Below are 16,326 nucleotides of genomic sequence, written 5' to 3'. Positions count from 1 at the left end.
TTTCTTTTTGGTAAATGAGTATAATTGCGAGGTTAGAATGCAAAAAAAAATCATATGGGCAGCCCATTAGATACAGGATCAGAATCAGGACAGCCTGCTCCATGATTCAGTCAACATTGATATCTTGGCCATCACTTTTACCTTTTCCTAGGTAAAATCGTTCTCCTACAAATCAAGCATAAATACCGAGAGGCCTGGATAGAACAGACTTGGAGTAGATGTTTCCACTAGTAGGAGGGACTAGGACCCAAGGGCACAGCCTCAGAGTGAAGAGATGATGCTTTAGAACTGAGTTGGGAAGGAATTTCTTCAGCCTGAGGGTGGTGGAACTGTGCAATTCATTGCTGAAGAAGGCTGTGAAGGCCAAGTCATTGAAGGTATTTAAGACAGAGATAGATAGGTTCTTGATTAGCAAAGGGATCATGAGGAGAAGACAAGAAAATGGGGTTCAGAAACATAACAGCCATGATTGAATGGTGGAACAGATTTGATGGGACAAATGGTCTAACTCTGCTCCTATATCTTATGCTCTTATATATAGGTCTGGGTTAAGGCACATTTGTGTGGTCTTCTATGCTGAAAGCTTGCAGAGACTCATCTAAGCTTATGCATGACAATATTACATTGAGTGACATAAATACCTCTACTGCTGGACCCCAGAAGGAGGGAGAGGCTTCAGAAGACAGGTACGGAGAATGAATAACAACACCAAAATTAACCTGCATTTATATAGCATTAACATAGTGAAACATCCCAAGGCACTTAACAAAAGCATTATCAATAAAAGCATTTTCAGCACTGAGCCACAGAAAGTGATATCAAGACAGAAAATTCAAAGCCTGGTCAAAATGATAAATTCTAAAGGAACGAATTAAAATAGGGCAGGGAGGTGTAAATATAGGAAGTTTTAGATGAGGAATTCTAGAGCTTACGGCCAAGTTAGCTGAAAGCACAGTTGGCAATGGTGAAAGGATTAAAATCGGTGATGCACAAGAGGCTAGAATTGGATGATCGTGGATACCTCAGAAGGTAATTGGTCTGGAGGAGATTACAGAAATATGGAAACCAGTTAATAATTTGAAAACAATTCAAAACAACGTCTCTACTTCTCTATGTTTCACAATAAAAATGAGCTTCCTGTCAGCAATTTCATTTTTGAAAATCTCCTTTCGGCAAAAAAGTTACATATTTACCTTTTGAACAGCACACCTTTCTTATAACAAGCAGGGTAAATTGTAGTATTTTTGAAGGACATGCATCATTCTAGGAGCTGTAGTGAAACCTTCCAAAGCGCAGCAGAGCAGCAGCTGAGATCCTTGTTCTCGTCAGCTTTTTGTGCCGAGCGGAATTTGTGGTGACAGCCAGTGTGAGCTACTGATCGGCAGCACTTCTTTTTTGGTTGTGATGTCAGAATGATTAGTGGTTATTTTGTTTTCCACGTGCTTCCTGTTACAGATGGCAGAAGTACTTGGTGCGGTTACTCCTTTTCCTCAACTTCTTTTTCTGTTTCAGCTTCGTTTAACTTTGGGGACCCCACTTACCTTATATTTCTTTCATGTGATTTGTCGCCTGTTTATGTCTCTGTGTTTCTCAATGTCTCTGTTTGAACTGGTGCATGTATGTATGCCAATGCCTCTGAGTAGTGTCTTTGTGTGTCTATGCCAAGAAGTGAAGCAGTTTTGGTTTCAATAAATAATACATTGGATTATTTGTTGAAATACTTCTTGCTGATGCCTGTATGTGGGACTATAGCTAATTGAGGTTTCAAATGAGAGAAAACATGCACTATGCAAAATGGGTTGCTAAACATTCCCATTTGATATGCTTAGTTTTATCAGGACTAATGGTGTTAAGTTGGAAAATTGGCAACACTGTCAAAGCCAACATTTGTTACTGTTCCCAAGTTATCCTTGAAAAGATGTTGGTGAACGTTGTTGCTGAACTACAGAAATGCATCTGATGTAGGTACACTCACAATGCTGTTTGGAAGAAGGTGCCAGGATTTTGACCTAGAGACGGTAAGGCAATGGTAATACGATTGCTAGTCAGGATGGCATGTGGCTTGGAGGTGAACTTGCAGCTGGTGGTTTTCTTCTGCATTTGCTACCTCCATCGATCAAGGTACAGGTTGTGGATTTGGAAGGTGCCCTCAATGGAGAAGTGATTACAGTACATCCTGTTGATGGTGTATGCAGCTGAGAGGCACTGGAGAATCAAGAGGTGAGTTACTTGGTACAGAATTTTCAGCTGCTTCCTTTTTTTTGGCCACTGTATTTGGCTGGTCCAATTCAGTTTCTATTCAAGTGAAACTCTCCAAATGTTTTATAGCATTTGGAGATTCAGTGATGGAAATGTCATTGAATGTCAAGAGGAGTTACACACGTACACGTAGAATGACAACAACATCGAGTGAGACATTCAGACTTTTTGTTCTGAACAATAAAAAGATAGAGGGTCCCTTTCTGGGAGGAAGTGCCATCTTAGAGAACTGCTGGTCAAATGACCAGCAGCTATATAGTTCCAGCAGTGACAAGTGGTCAAATACAGTCTCAGAATGCTAGACCACAGTCAATCCCTGAACAGGTGGAGCTGATGAACTTCAGGTACATTCAGGTTATCAGCAGGGCCTGGATTGCAGAGTTAGAAAGATGGGTATGTGGGAATAAAGACGCCAAGATGGAATGTTGAAAAGTAGGGTATGATTCCCTTTTAGGGGAGTGCCTGGTAAAGTGTTGCAGGCTCTCTACTCACATTGAATGCCCCCAGTTCTGTATAAAATGCTGGTTATGGTGGGGTGAGACACATAAGTAGCCACTAATTGACCAACATATCAAAGGAGAGCAGGTTATCCAACACCTCACTGCCCCTTGTTAAAATGGGAGACAGGTCAAGGTGGGTAGTTATTAGTGGACAGGGTATGTGCAACATTCCCTCTTCAGTGTTCCTCCACCAGCCCCCCACTTTCAAACCCATCAGCAAGGGATCATAAAATGCCAGTCTTTATATCTGTGATGTCTTCCAATCCTCAGAAACCATAATACATCACTCCAAGAATCTCCACTTCTTTGAAATCATCAACCATTGTACTTTCATCTGCCTCGGCTTCACACTCTGCAGTTCTACCTCTAAGTTCCTCCTTTTTCTCCTTCATACATCTTCCTCAAAACTCATCTCCACGTTAATTCTAGTAACCCTCCAATATTTCTTTTTTGATCTAATACTTGTTTTTTCTTGCACCTCTGTGAAGCATATTGGGACAATTTGCTGTGTCAAAATGGGTTTTGTAAAATCTAGTTGCTGTTGTTCTTTGTTAATGGAGATCAGCACATTCAAAACATCTGCCAACTCAAAGAAAGGAAGGGGAAATTTCATTTGTTTAGCATCTTTCAGTGTCTCAGAATGACACAAAGTGCTTTAAAAGCCAATTCAGCAATTTTTTAAGCGTAACTTCCAAAAGTGCACTGCAATGAGATCAGTCCTGGAGGACTGGCAAGTAGCTAATTTTGTCCCTCTGTTCATGAAGGGAAATAGGGTTAATTCAGGAAACTATAGTCTCACATCGATGATTGGGAAGCTATTGGAAGGAATTCTTAGGGATAGTGCATTTGGAAAAGCATGACCTAATTAGGGATTGTTAGCATGGCTTTGGGCAGGGCATCCTGTCTTACTAACTTCAGAACTGGATTCAGAATTGGTTGGCTGACAGAAGGCAGAGAGTGCTTGTAGATAGAAAGTATTCTGCCTGGAGGTCAGTGTTGAGTGGGGTCCCACAGGGCTCTGTTCTTGGGCCTCTGCTCTTTGTAGTTTTTATAAATGACTTGGATGAGGAGGTTGAGGGATTAGTAAATTTGCAGATGACACAAAGGTTGGAGATGTCGTCAATAGTATAGAGGGCTACTGTAAGCTGCAGCATGATGTAGACAGCATGCAGAGCTGGCCTGAGAAATGGCAGATGGAGTTCAACCTGGATAAATACAAGGTGATGCGTTTTAGAAGGTCGAATTCAAGTGCTGAATATAGGATGAAAGACAGGATTCTTGGCAGTGTAGAGGAACAGAGGGATCTGGGTGTGCAAGTACATAGATCCCTCAAAGTTGCCACCCAAGTGGATAGGGTTGTTAAGAAAGCATATAGTGTTTTGGCTTTCATTAACAGGGGGATCGAGTTTAAGAGCCACAAGGTTTTGCTACAGCTCTACAAGTCCCGAGTGAGACCACACTTTGAATATTGTGTCCAGTTCAGGTCGTCCTACTAAAGGAAAGATACAGAGGCTTTGGAGAGAGTGCAAAGAAGGTTTACCAGGATGCTGTGTGGATTAGAGGGTATGGGCTATAAGGAGAGACTAAAAAAAAACCCATGTTGTTTTCTCTGGAATGGCAGAGGCGGAGAGGAGACTTGTTAGAAATCTATAAAATTATGAGATGCATAGTTAGGGTTGATGTTCAGAACCTTTTTCCCCAGAGTTGAAATGTCAATTACTAGACGGTATGTATTTAAGGTGAAGGGGAAAGTTCACAGGAGATGTGAGGGGCACATTATTTACACAAAGTGATAGGAATATGGAATGTGCTGTCAGGGGTAGTGGTGGAGCCAGGTACGGTAGGGGCATTTAAGGAACATTTAGATAAGCACATGAATATGTAAGGATTAGAAGGATATGGACCAAGGGCAGGCAGAAGAAATTAGTTGAACTTGGTGTTATGTTCGGCAGAACATTGTGGGCCGATGGGCCCATTCCTGTGCTGTACTGTTATATACTCTATGTTTTATGTTTTTAATACTCAGTTTTATTTCAGTGTCACTTGTTGAGGGCTGTTTACTGACCAGAAAGTAAGAATTAATCTTTTCTTTGACTAGTGTGATGGGATCTTTCACATCCAGCTGAGGAGGCAGAGGGGGCTGAAATTTAATATCTCATCCAAAAGTTTGATACCTTCAACAGCACTATATGTTTCCATTGTTGTGCTGTAATGTCAGCTTAGATTAATTTGGCAAATCTCTACAAGGCTATTGAAACCCATGACTTTCTACCTCAGAGGTGACAATGGGCCAAAGCTCATGCTTAGGACAGTTATGTTTAATCCAGCCCGGAATACTTTCCGAGCTAATCACACGGGATTGAAGTGATGTTGATGGACATTTTGGATAGTTCACAATCAACATGGCTAGATGTTCCAGTATACCACAAAGTCAGCCAAACCTCACAATTCTGAGCCCCCAACTCACATATGTTTCTTAATAGTTTTGGAAAATTTAAATATAGCTTTCTGCATCTGTGAATTTCCCATATGAATTGAGTGCCAAAAACCTCCTGCTGGTTACAAAGCTTGCAAATGTTGCTAACAATTCACTGTACTTTATCCCGGAGCCTTAAAATACTGCAAATAATGACTGGAAACCTTACTCCTTGATCTCAGGAGACACGTCTCTCTTAACAGATTGACCCTGCACCATATGCTATTAACTGGTTCCTTATAGCAAATTTCTTTAGTTAAAATATGCAGGTAGAATGAATATAAATCTTAAATTTGATTGCAACCCAGTCCTGAAGGTTTGAACAAAAAGCAAAATATTAAATGATAGATGTCTGTCCAACATCTACAAAGTACAAGTCAGGAGTGTGATGGAATATTCACATATGCCTGGATGAGTGCAGCTCCAACAACATTCAAGAAGCTTGACACCATCTAGGACAAAGCAGCTGCTTAATTGCACCACATCCACAAGCATCCAATCTTTCCGCCATTGAAACTCAATAGCAGCAGAGTGTACTATCTACAAGGCGCACTGCAGAAATTCACCAAGATTCATTGGACAGCACCTTCTGAACCTACAACCATTTCAATCTAGAAGAACAAGGACAGCAGGTGCATGGGAATACCACCACCTGTAAGATCTCCCCCAGGCCTCTCACTGTCCTGTCACTGCCACTGTACTGCTGTTCCTTCATTGTCACTGTATCAAAGTCTAGGAATCTCCTCCCTAATTACATTGTGCGTCTACACACAGCAAATAGACTGCAGTAGTTCATGAAGACAGCTCATTGCCATCTTCTCAAGTGCAAGTAGAAATTGGTAATAAATTCTGGCCCAGTCAGCGATGCCTAAATCCCACGAATGAATAAAACAAAATGCATGCCTCACTAGCTCCATGGCAACTTTTGTTAATAATACTCCTGTTAAATTTCTTGGGCTCTTATATGAGGCCAAAGACAGAATATAAATGCAAAGCTTAGGTATTGGTTGTTTCGGAACAATAATATCCAAGGCTGGTCAATTTTCACAGCCACTTATGACACGTCAATAGATGTGTAAAAAAGCAAGTAAAAATAGATATTGACCAGCTGATGTTTTGAACTACGAACATAGAAATTAGTAGCAATACATGACTATTCAGCCTATCAAGCCTGTTTAGCTGTTCAGTCAGCTCATGGATAATCTGTCTGTGTTTTAATTCCCAATTCCCACCTACCCTCAATCACCTTTGATTCCATTACCTAACAAGAATCTAGTCACTACTGCCTTCAAAATGTTCAATAGACCATCTTTAACACCTTCTGAGGTAAACAGCAAGACACTGGTTTTTGATACTGTGTGATTCCATAGGCAAAATCAAGTCACTATCCTTTACTTATAAGCCAAGTCACTGAGATTTGAAAAACCCATACACAGTAGCATGTATCATGACAAAAATCTACCTAACTCTCATCATAAAACTATGAAGAACATGGACAGCGTGAATGGAAAGCAGCTGTTTCCCTGAGTCAGAGGGTCAATGACAAGGGCCGTAATTTTAAAGTGAAGAGCAGGAGGGTTAGAGGGGATTTGAGGAAAGTTTTCTTTTCACCTAGAGGATCGTAGGGGTCTAGAATGCATTTTCTGGGAAGCTAATTGAAGCAGGAAATCACACAACCTAAGTACTTGGATGAACACTCAAGTGTCATAACATTGAAGGCTATAGGCCCAGTGCTGGATGTTGGGATTGCGGTAGATTTGGTGTAGCTTTGGCAGTACAGACTTGATGGGCCAAACATCCTGTTTGTACTGTATGATTCTATGACTCTATAAGCAACTAGCTACCACATGTGAAGCCCCACCCCTTCATTTTCTGGCTTCAATCAAATCCAGATATATGTGCATATATAGTCAACAATTTACACAAAAAAGTACTAGAATAAACACTGAAAATCAAACCACGGAGTCATTTTGTTTCAGAAGGGAGAGTTTACCAGCGTGTCTCTATGAAGAGTCATGCTTATCCTTTCAACCACTATATTTTTGGTCTCTTCAAATTAATATGTCCAGAGTAGATGCTGTTAGTTCTGTCATCTCCCTCTGTGATGCTGTAGTTAAGGATTGGTGTGATAATTGGAATCAAAACCACATCACAGTTTCTATATGCATGAATAAAGTTTGTACAGCAATCAGTTTGCATGGCATACTGAACAGCCACATTAAAAGCTTGTATGAGAAAAGCTAAAGGTAACATACAGAACACACTGCTACCTTTGGCTGGCACAATGGTGAATTACAGATTGAGAAATACTCAATTAATCTACAATGTCTGATGGGTAAATATATTTTCCCAATTTATACAAACTAGCCATTTCTAATCTTCCGCCTTTCTTAAGGCTTGTTGTGTTAGCTGGCCTCAACTAGAGTGTACTATTAATGTGGCTGCTTTAACATTTATCATTCTCAAATGCTTTTGATTGAAGAAGTCCTCATTAAAAGGATTAGTAAACATGGAGCCTCATAATCATCTAAATCAACTGCATCTATAATACTAATAATATGAAAATATTGCATATAAAGAGTACTGACAAGTGGGTGCTGCTGTTGAATGATTGATTAGGAGTATACTTTGGGGACAATTGCTTTGATCTAAGCAGTGATGAGCTAGATAAAGCAAATCAAAGTTATTTGATAAGTTAATCACATGCTAACTCTATTGATTTTATTGTATATGAACTTAGGGTATGCGTGCCATCAATAGACAATCAGCTCATCGGTCTGATCCATAGATAGGTGGCACAGGGGTTACCACTGTTGCCTCACAATGCTAGGGAGTTGGGTTTGATTCCAGCCTTGGGTGACTGCCTGTGTGGAGGTTGCACATTCGCCCCACTTCTGCTGGGTGTGCCAGTTTCCTCCCACAATCTAAAGATGTGCAGATTAGGTGGATTGGCCATGCTTAAAAAAAATTGTCAATTGTGTTAAGAGATGTGTAAACTAGATGGATTATCATGGTAAGGGTGGGAGTATGGTAGGGGGCTGGGTCTGATGGGATGTTCTTTGGAGGGTGAGTGTGGAATCAATGGGCTGAATGGCCTCCTTCTTCACTGTAGGGATTCTATAACCCAATCCAAATAGTGGTTAACAAAATCAGTGCAAACAACAGTCTCACATATTTAGATGTTTAACAGATTTAAAGCAGGTTATACTTTAAATTTTAAAAAAGCTTCAATTAAAATATGCCTTTTTCTCCCTTCCTTAATATTTTGTAAACATTCGAGGTGCCAGTGTCCATCTCTGGCAGTCTGTGAGTTAGTTTGCTAATCTGAAAATGAATAATTTATCCCGACCCTGTTAGTAAATAATCCTGTACCCAAGCTGATATATGTCCCCAACCACCATGAGCGTGCAGACTTTACACGTGCAGACCTTCCAGGGACTTGTTAGCTTTTAATCCCATTAGTTTACCAAGAAATGTTTCTCATGCAATTGTGGTTGTAATATGTTCTTCCCTTTACTTCACTATCTCTCTATTGCTGAGCACTTCATGTTAACTAATAGAACTATACCACAAAATTTCATTTGTTTTAACAAAACACAAACATTTATTGTGTATAGAACAAAGTAAACAAAAATAATATGAGTATGATAACACTTAAGCTTATAACAATATATGTTATGCACTCAGGGTTACCCCTTACCCCCCAAGTATTCTCTTATAAGAAACATTAATTTTAAAGTTAGTTACTTCTGTGGGGACCACTCACAAGGGTGTGCCAGAATTCTCTTTAGCTCCAGCTATTCTTAGAGAAAACTTTAATGTTCCACTTCTTGACTGTGCGCATACAGCAGGGGGCTGAGTCCGTTTCTTGGCTAGTTACATTTTCTGTGACCGTCTCATAGTCCATCAGCCAGATTCAAACTCTGGATTCTGGAAAGCCTCACTGCAAACTGCTTTGTTTATATAAGGTTATCAATGTGGCCAATTTTAATTTACCCCAAAAATTTACTTAAATACACATTGAAAATCAAATCACAGAGAGTTTGTTTCTGATGGGAAAGTTTACTACCATGTTTTTATGAAGAGTCATGCCTGTCATTTCAGCCACTATATTTTTTGGTCCCTTCTAACTAAGGGGGACTTACAGACCAGAATTGAAGGAATGCAGAGAACTCAGAGGACTTAAGGCTCAAAGAGGTTACAAGAGTATGAAGAGACATGGTCATGGAGGGGTATGAAATCAAAGTTGAGATCTTTAGAATGTAGACATTGTTAAAGTGAGAACAATTGTGGATTAACAAGCAGAGGGTGAATAAGACTCGGTGCAAGGAGAGTGGGAGTAGTGCACAGTCACCTTTAACATGGAATAATGTCTCAAGGATAAAATAAAAGTAGCATTATCAAGATCTTGGTGCAAAATATCATGCATCAAATGAGAAAGGTCAGGTATGTGAAATATATTAATCCCCCCATCAATATATATCTCTGTTCAATAATATGGAGTAATTTGCAATTGTATCATAGAATCCCCATAGTGTGGGAGCAGATCGTTCAGCAAACATCCACCCACCCCAGCTCTGTAACACTGCATTTCCCATGGCCAATATTCCTACCCTATACATCTCTGGATATTATGGGCAATTTAGTATGGCCAATCCATCAAACCCACACATCTTTGGACTGTGGGATGAAACTGGAGCACCTAGAGGAAACTGATGCAGACATGGGGAAAATGTGCAAACTCCACACAGTCACCCAAGGTTGAAGTTGAACTCAGGTCACTGGTGCTGTGAGGCTGCAGTACTAACCACTGAGCTACTGTGCCACCCTGTGCATGATAGATACTCTAATTCAAGAATTGTTAGATTCAAAAGGTTAACAGCTTCTGTCTCTAAAGAAGCTATCAGACCTTTTGAGCCTTTCTGGTACTTTCCAGTTTTATTTTGGATTTCCAGTATCCATAGTATTTTGGTTTCCTTTATTTATTTTCATTGTTTGGTATTCTAATTTTGTCTGTCTCTCTGGTGAATGAATTTTTCCTAATACCCTTTCTAAATGTAACTCAAACCAGCAGAATGGCTTTTCATCAAAATAGGTAACCAGTATTCTCGGTACTCATTATTTCACTTCACGTTGGTCGGTGCAGAATATTCTAGACAGGTCTGGATAGAACAACTTACCTTTTGAGAAACTCTCCCGTTGTCAGCTGTCGTCAAGGCTAAATGTCAAAGTGAATCAATAGCCAAACTTACGTTACCTGTGTGTGCAGAAGCCTGCCCTTTTCACTCAGAGGCAGAGTGGGAATAGGCAATGAACATGCTAAGGAATCAGATGACTGGACCACGTATGAGCTATTTGTTATTAGATGCAGTATTTTAGCTCATCCCCACACCTTATGCATTATATTTGCATAGTTGTGTCAGACTAGCCACTGCCTAAATGGTTCCTCACAGTGGGTTTTAACAAGAAAGGGGAAGCAGAATTGTGGAAGACAGCATGAAACAGCAATCCACACAGTAGCAATGCTCCCACAGTGAGTTACATCTAAGCACTTGCAGCAACATTTCCTTTTTTTTAATCTCCTTCCAATGTTTTCCTTCGTGTGAGTGTTTACTGGCAATGTCAACCATCCATGCTCAGTTGCCCTTGTGAAGGTGGTAGTGGGCATTTTTGAACTGCAGCAAGAAAAGTTGGTCACTATTAATATCTCAAAAGAAGCTTTCCCCATAAATGCTAACATATCCAGTGATGGCATTTGTTGAAAACAATTTATTATAAACCCAGGGATGGTTTTATAAGTGCTGGCTTTGCTCCAAGCTCTTCCTAAAATGCCTATCCCAGACTCAGTAGTACTCTGCTTACTTCTGAATTAAAAGATTGTAGGTCCAAAGCACATTCAAAAGTATAAGCACATAATCAGCAGTTTATACATTTGTACATTAGCGAGGGAGTGCTGCTGTGTCAGAGATATACCCATCTGCATGGAATATTGAATTAAGACTCCTCATATTTACTTAGGAGAAGCACTATGGCACTGTTGAAAGATGATCAGAGGAGTTCTCCAAATGCCCTAATAACCATACATCCCTCAATTTAACACTTCCGAGCTGATGACTAATTTTATTATTGTTTGTGGCATATGTGTAGAAATTGCCTAACATTTGCCTGTAAAAGGAATTCCAGAAAATAGTAATTTGTTCATAAGGTATTGAGTCATGCTGGACAACAGCTTCACAGGTCTAGGGCTTCAGCCAAGTTGTCACCTCGTTGGATAATAATTATTGCCTAGAAACTAGGCCAAACCCAGTCCCAACAGACAGCGATCATCAATGTAGTCATCAGGAATCAAAACTTCCACCAGTTTTGCCCTTCTTGAACATTATGGCCAACTATAGGAGATACCTGATGTCACTTCATGAGAAAATCTCTCGCTGTATGTCCTGCTATGGTTTTAATTGATTGATAAGTTTGGAAGTGGATTTTCCAGGGTATTCCTTCTCCCTTACTGCCCCTCACTTAAGGGAAGAAAGATGTTTATCCATGATGATATTACTATATACATACGATCAAGAATAAGTTAGGTCTTTGCGCTGTTCTATCATTCAAAAGATCATGGCTGATCTGATTTTAACCTCAATCTCTCATTCTTTTGGCAGTCAAGAATCTATCTATCTCAGCCATTAAATATTCTGAATCCAGGGCCTTTTGAGGGAGGGAATTCCAAAGACTCTCAGCCTTCTGAGAAAAATTAGCTTTGGGGCATGTATGGTTGATTAGTTTTTCTTTTCCAACCATTAACTTTATGCATTTGTCATTCACCGCCAATGAGATCTGTGAACCTTGTTACCACAACAAATGTAATTACCACTGAGCTTTTAATACTCTTGTTCTAAGTTATGAAGTACTTAGGACAGTTACTGGTTTCCTACAGTCTGGTGTGTCATAGAACATAGAACAATACAGCACAGAACAGGCCCTTCGGCCCACGATGTTGTGCCGAACATTTGTCCTAGCTTAAGCACCCATCCATGTACCTATCCAATTGCCGCTTAAAGATCACCAAAGATTCTGACTGTACCACTCCCGCAGCCAGCGCATTCCATGCCCCCACCACTCTCTGGGTAAAGAACCCACCCCTGACATCTCCCCTATACCTTCCACCCTTCACCTTAAATTTATGTCCCCTTGTAACACTCTGTTGTACCCGGGGAAAAAGTTTCTGACTGTCTACTCTATCTATTAAATTGTAATTGTAGACATCATGTAGCATGTTGGATAAAAGGTACCTAGCAAATCAGCCGAAAGCACAAGAAACAACGTGGACAAACTCCGATAAAAAGGAAGTGGAGTAACATCCACCAATTCCTGTTTGTTCTGATCAGAGATGACTTCATGAATACTGCTGTCAACAAGTTCTCTGACGATTGAAATTTTGTGGGTGAGAGGCAGCTTTGGAGCCTGTGAAGTAAAAGGTTAATTGTGTATTTACTCTGGGAATTGCTACTGAACAGTATGACTGGAGCCATGTCATCGCGGTGTAAGATAACATGGTCTTGCAGTCTGAGTCTGGAGGATTCCAGAAGATGTCCTGGCTTACAATTTTTTGTATATAGTTAGATTTAGTAAAGTCTATTAATATTCACTTACAAGAGCATAGACCTGAAGTACTACATGATGGTAATGGTGACAGACCCAAAGATAAGCAGCATGGAGAGCCTAAAATAAAGCCCACTGACAGTACAATGGGTGAAGAACTTTAAGACAAACTGGTCAACAGACCAGTCTATCGGGCAACATTTATCACAGTGTGAAAAGCTGCTTCCACACAGGTAAGCAATGAACTGTGTCCGAAGCCACCTATAAACTTTCTGGATGAGACAAAGTCCAGGACAGACTGAACAAGGACAGAGTTGCTATTGAAGGTGCAGGACCAAAGGTATGCCACAGTAGCAACAAGACAACTGCAAAGAAAGGCAAGCCACACTTTACCAGCTTCCTGTGATGGCATAAAGAAACTCTACAGAAAGGATTCCACAGTATAGAACAGCACTCCCCTTTCATTACAGAAGCCTGTATTAATGAAGGAAAAAAAAAACAACCACTTTTAAAGAAAAACTCACACAGCAAAATTTCACAGACCAGGATAGTCAATACTGGAATGTACACATTGCTACCAATGATCATCACAGGTACCTTACATTGATCACAGGAAATGCAGGACAGTTCCATCCAATAGCATTAAATGGACAAGAGAATTTATGCAATAATCTTTATCCATCCAACTGCTTGGGTCAGAAGGAACCAACTTGAAGGTCAAAGGCCGACTTCAGGCATTTGAGATACAAAGAACGATCCTGATCTTCAAGCTATAATAATGGAAGTTAGCTCATTCATAGTTTTGGGAGCAGTTTTATTTCCGATGCAGTGTGATGGCATCAGATATCTAGTCTCATAAATTTCCATCCTGACCTAGATGAAAAATATGCCATCAATGTGAAAGACGACTTGGACAATGACTTGGGCATTATTGTAAATTATTTGCCTACATCTTCGGCCATCCAGAATTGAAATTGATCACGTTGATAACCTTATTAGACACAAAGCAGGTTGCGAAGAGGCATCCTAAAATCCAGAGATTTTGAGTGTGGCTGATAGACTATGCAATGGTCACAGAAAATGTATCACAGACACCTACTGTCCCTCTGTCAAGAATTCCCATCAATAGATCAAGCAAGCATGTTCAGGAAGCAAAAGCATTTGCTGATTTAACTATTCACTCATCAAAGAAGTTGCAGGAATTTAATAATCCTATCCTGTCACAATATTTTGAACAATGCTGTCACATCAGTATCATAAATGACCATTTGGTTTACAATGAATGGTTTGTGGTCCCACATTCTCTCTGTATGGGCATCTCTGGAGTATTTTCATTGCTATTTTCAGACCAGTGTGCAGCAATCCAAACGGTGTCCAGGCAAAACCTTCATTCCCTTGATGCAGTTGGAGAACATGGTCACTTCATACACATGCACACTTCATAAATAGGTGTAGAAAGAACTTCTACCATTCTCCTCACAGCTAGGCCATATAATGTCTTGACATTGATCTACTGGCCTATGAAAGGACTGTATTCTTATATACTTTGACTATTATTCCCAATGCATCAAGGTCCAGAAGGTCAACACTTGTACCTCAGAGACTGTAGTATCTTCTTTTAAGACCATGTATGGAATCCTGAATATAGTCATCTCCAAAAATGGGCTCCAGTTTACCACATAATGTTTCCAATTCTTCACAGCCTGTACTGGATTTATCAATGTTCCAGACTCATCAAACTGACTGATAGAAACAAATAGACGGGTGTATAGTATATTTTTAAAAAGCTCATTTAGCTTGACTATGCTACTCCATAAAGTTACAGAACAGTTTCACTCCTGTCAACTTTTGACAAGCTCAAGTTCTGAACCTAATTTTCCTTCCTTTCCCAGAGTATTGTTAGGCTGAAAGTACTTAATGGGTTCTTTAAGGTCTCATCAAAATGAATAAAATAAGACACATGTGCTTCAATATCAAGCAATATATTAGCTTAATTGACTTTAGCAAACTAATGAGTGAAACTATTAACTTAAACTACTTTAGACACATTCAACGAGCAAGTTTCTTTCCTTTCACTTTTCAGGGACTCTTAGGTGATGGCTAGATCTTGGAAGTCTACCTGAGTTTCCAAGGCACTGGTTTCACGAACCCTAGAGTAAAGATAAAATGTTCACAGCTCCAATCTCGTGAGTCCCAGTCTGCTGCAGAAAGGTCCTTGAGCTGGGAAAAGTCCCCAATATTAATACTATTCTGAATCAGATCTCATGCGCTATACTGCCATTCCTGAGTACTTTCCCAAGCATTCCTCGGTGCCTGGTGCTCACAAACATATCCAGGTGTCGCTGCAAAGTGGTTTGTCCCAAGCCAAGGTCATTGCCAGCAAAAACCAACTGCTTTCCCTTTGCCTGCTTTTCATGTATCTTCCTTCAATTGCTTAATGCCATGTCCAATTCACCCTTAATAATCTGCTTTGGAGATATCATTTTTGAACCTAACACTGCACCCAGACAGTAAGACTGAGTGTTAATGCCACACGGACAGTAGCATGATGAATAATATAGGGCAGACCAATCTTCAACCAGTGACACAAGGCTATTGGCCAAAGTTTTGGGCTCAACATTGAGACTATTACAGAATCTCTACAAGGTCCCATAGAATTCTATACATATTGAGGGATATTGGTAAAACCACCTCGCAAAAATTTGCTGGAAACCACAAAAACAATACGAGGAGGGAAAGTTATGGAAAATCATGTAAGTAATGTATAAAATCAATGTGAATATCAGCTTGGGGAAGATTTATTCTAGGAATGGCCACTGAGAATGTCCAAAAAGAGGTATGACATAATGATGTCAGATCACATGGTACATGTGTCTGAGTTTTCAGAAGATGGTCTTCATCTCTTATATACTAAAGCCAGTTAATGTTCACTTAAAAGTGTGTATACCTGAAATGACCACATAGTCTGCAATTGTTCTTTAAATACTTACATATGAGCAATAACATTAATTTAAATGAACAATTGTGACCTTTAGTTAATGTCTGAAGTCAAAGATAGTGCTTCTAACAATGGCATCTCCCACAATAGTATTAGTACAATTTACATGTTCAATTCCACCATAAAGTGTGAAACTGCAGTTGTCTGAGTATGCACATGGAGAGTTTTGTTAAGTTGGCCATGTTGAAACTACATTGGTGCAGTGATTGTAACCAGGTCAGCTAAGTGGACATTATTGAATATGAGTTGCCTGACTGGGGCTGTTAATCTGGCCGAATCAGGGAGTCTTGCCTGACAGATATAAGCAGAATGTCTCAGTGTCAAGGGCTCGCCACGTGTAAATAAAGGGTGACTTGTAGATGTGATCTGGCGTCTGTAGAGTTATTTCAGTCATGTATACAGATTCACTAGAAAATGTTGCAGAATTCATCAAGTTTATATAAAAGAATTTTTTTTTTAAATGAGCAGAAGTGTCAAGTGTTTTGTTCACTCTGACA

General features: G+C 39.9%; 2 protein-coding genes across 3 annotated transcripts in view; one reads left to right on the top strand and one right to left on the bottom strand.

The window, feature by feature from the left end:
• Positions 1–1,391, bottom strand: part of LOC122548915 (src-like-adapter) — a 46,245-nt gene extending 44,854 nt beyond the window's left edge. For both annotated transcript variants that reach the window (XM_043687883.1, XM_043687885.1), the window contains exon 1: positions 1,194–1,391. The gene's annotated coding sequence lies outside the window, so the exon portion shown is untranslated. The remainder of the gene's footprint in view (positions 1–1,193) is intronic.
• Positions 1–16,326, top strand: part of tg (thyroglobulin) — a 354,658-nt gene that overhangs the window by 209,573 nt on the left and 128,759 nt on the right. The window lies entirely within an intron of this gene.

The sequence above is a fragment of the Chiloscyllium plagiosum genome, chromosome 4, assembly GCF_004010195.1.
Source record: "Chiloscyllium plagiosum isolate BGI_BamShark_2017 chromosome 4, ASM401019v2, whole genome shotgun sequence".
Taxonomy (NCBI): Eukaryota; Metazoa; Chordata; class Chondrichthyes; order Orectolobiformes; family Hemiscylliidae; genus Chiloscyllium; species Chiloscyllium plagiosum.
Note: the sequence above shows the minus strand (reverse complement) of the source record. Positions and strands in the feature narration are given on the sequence as shown.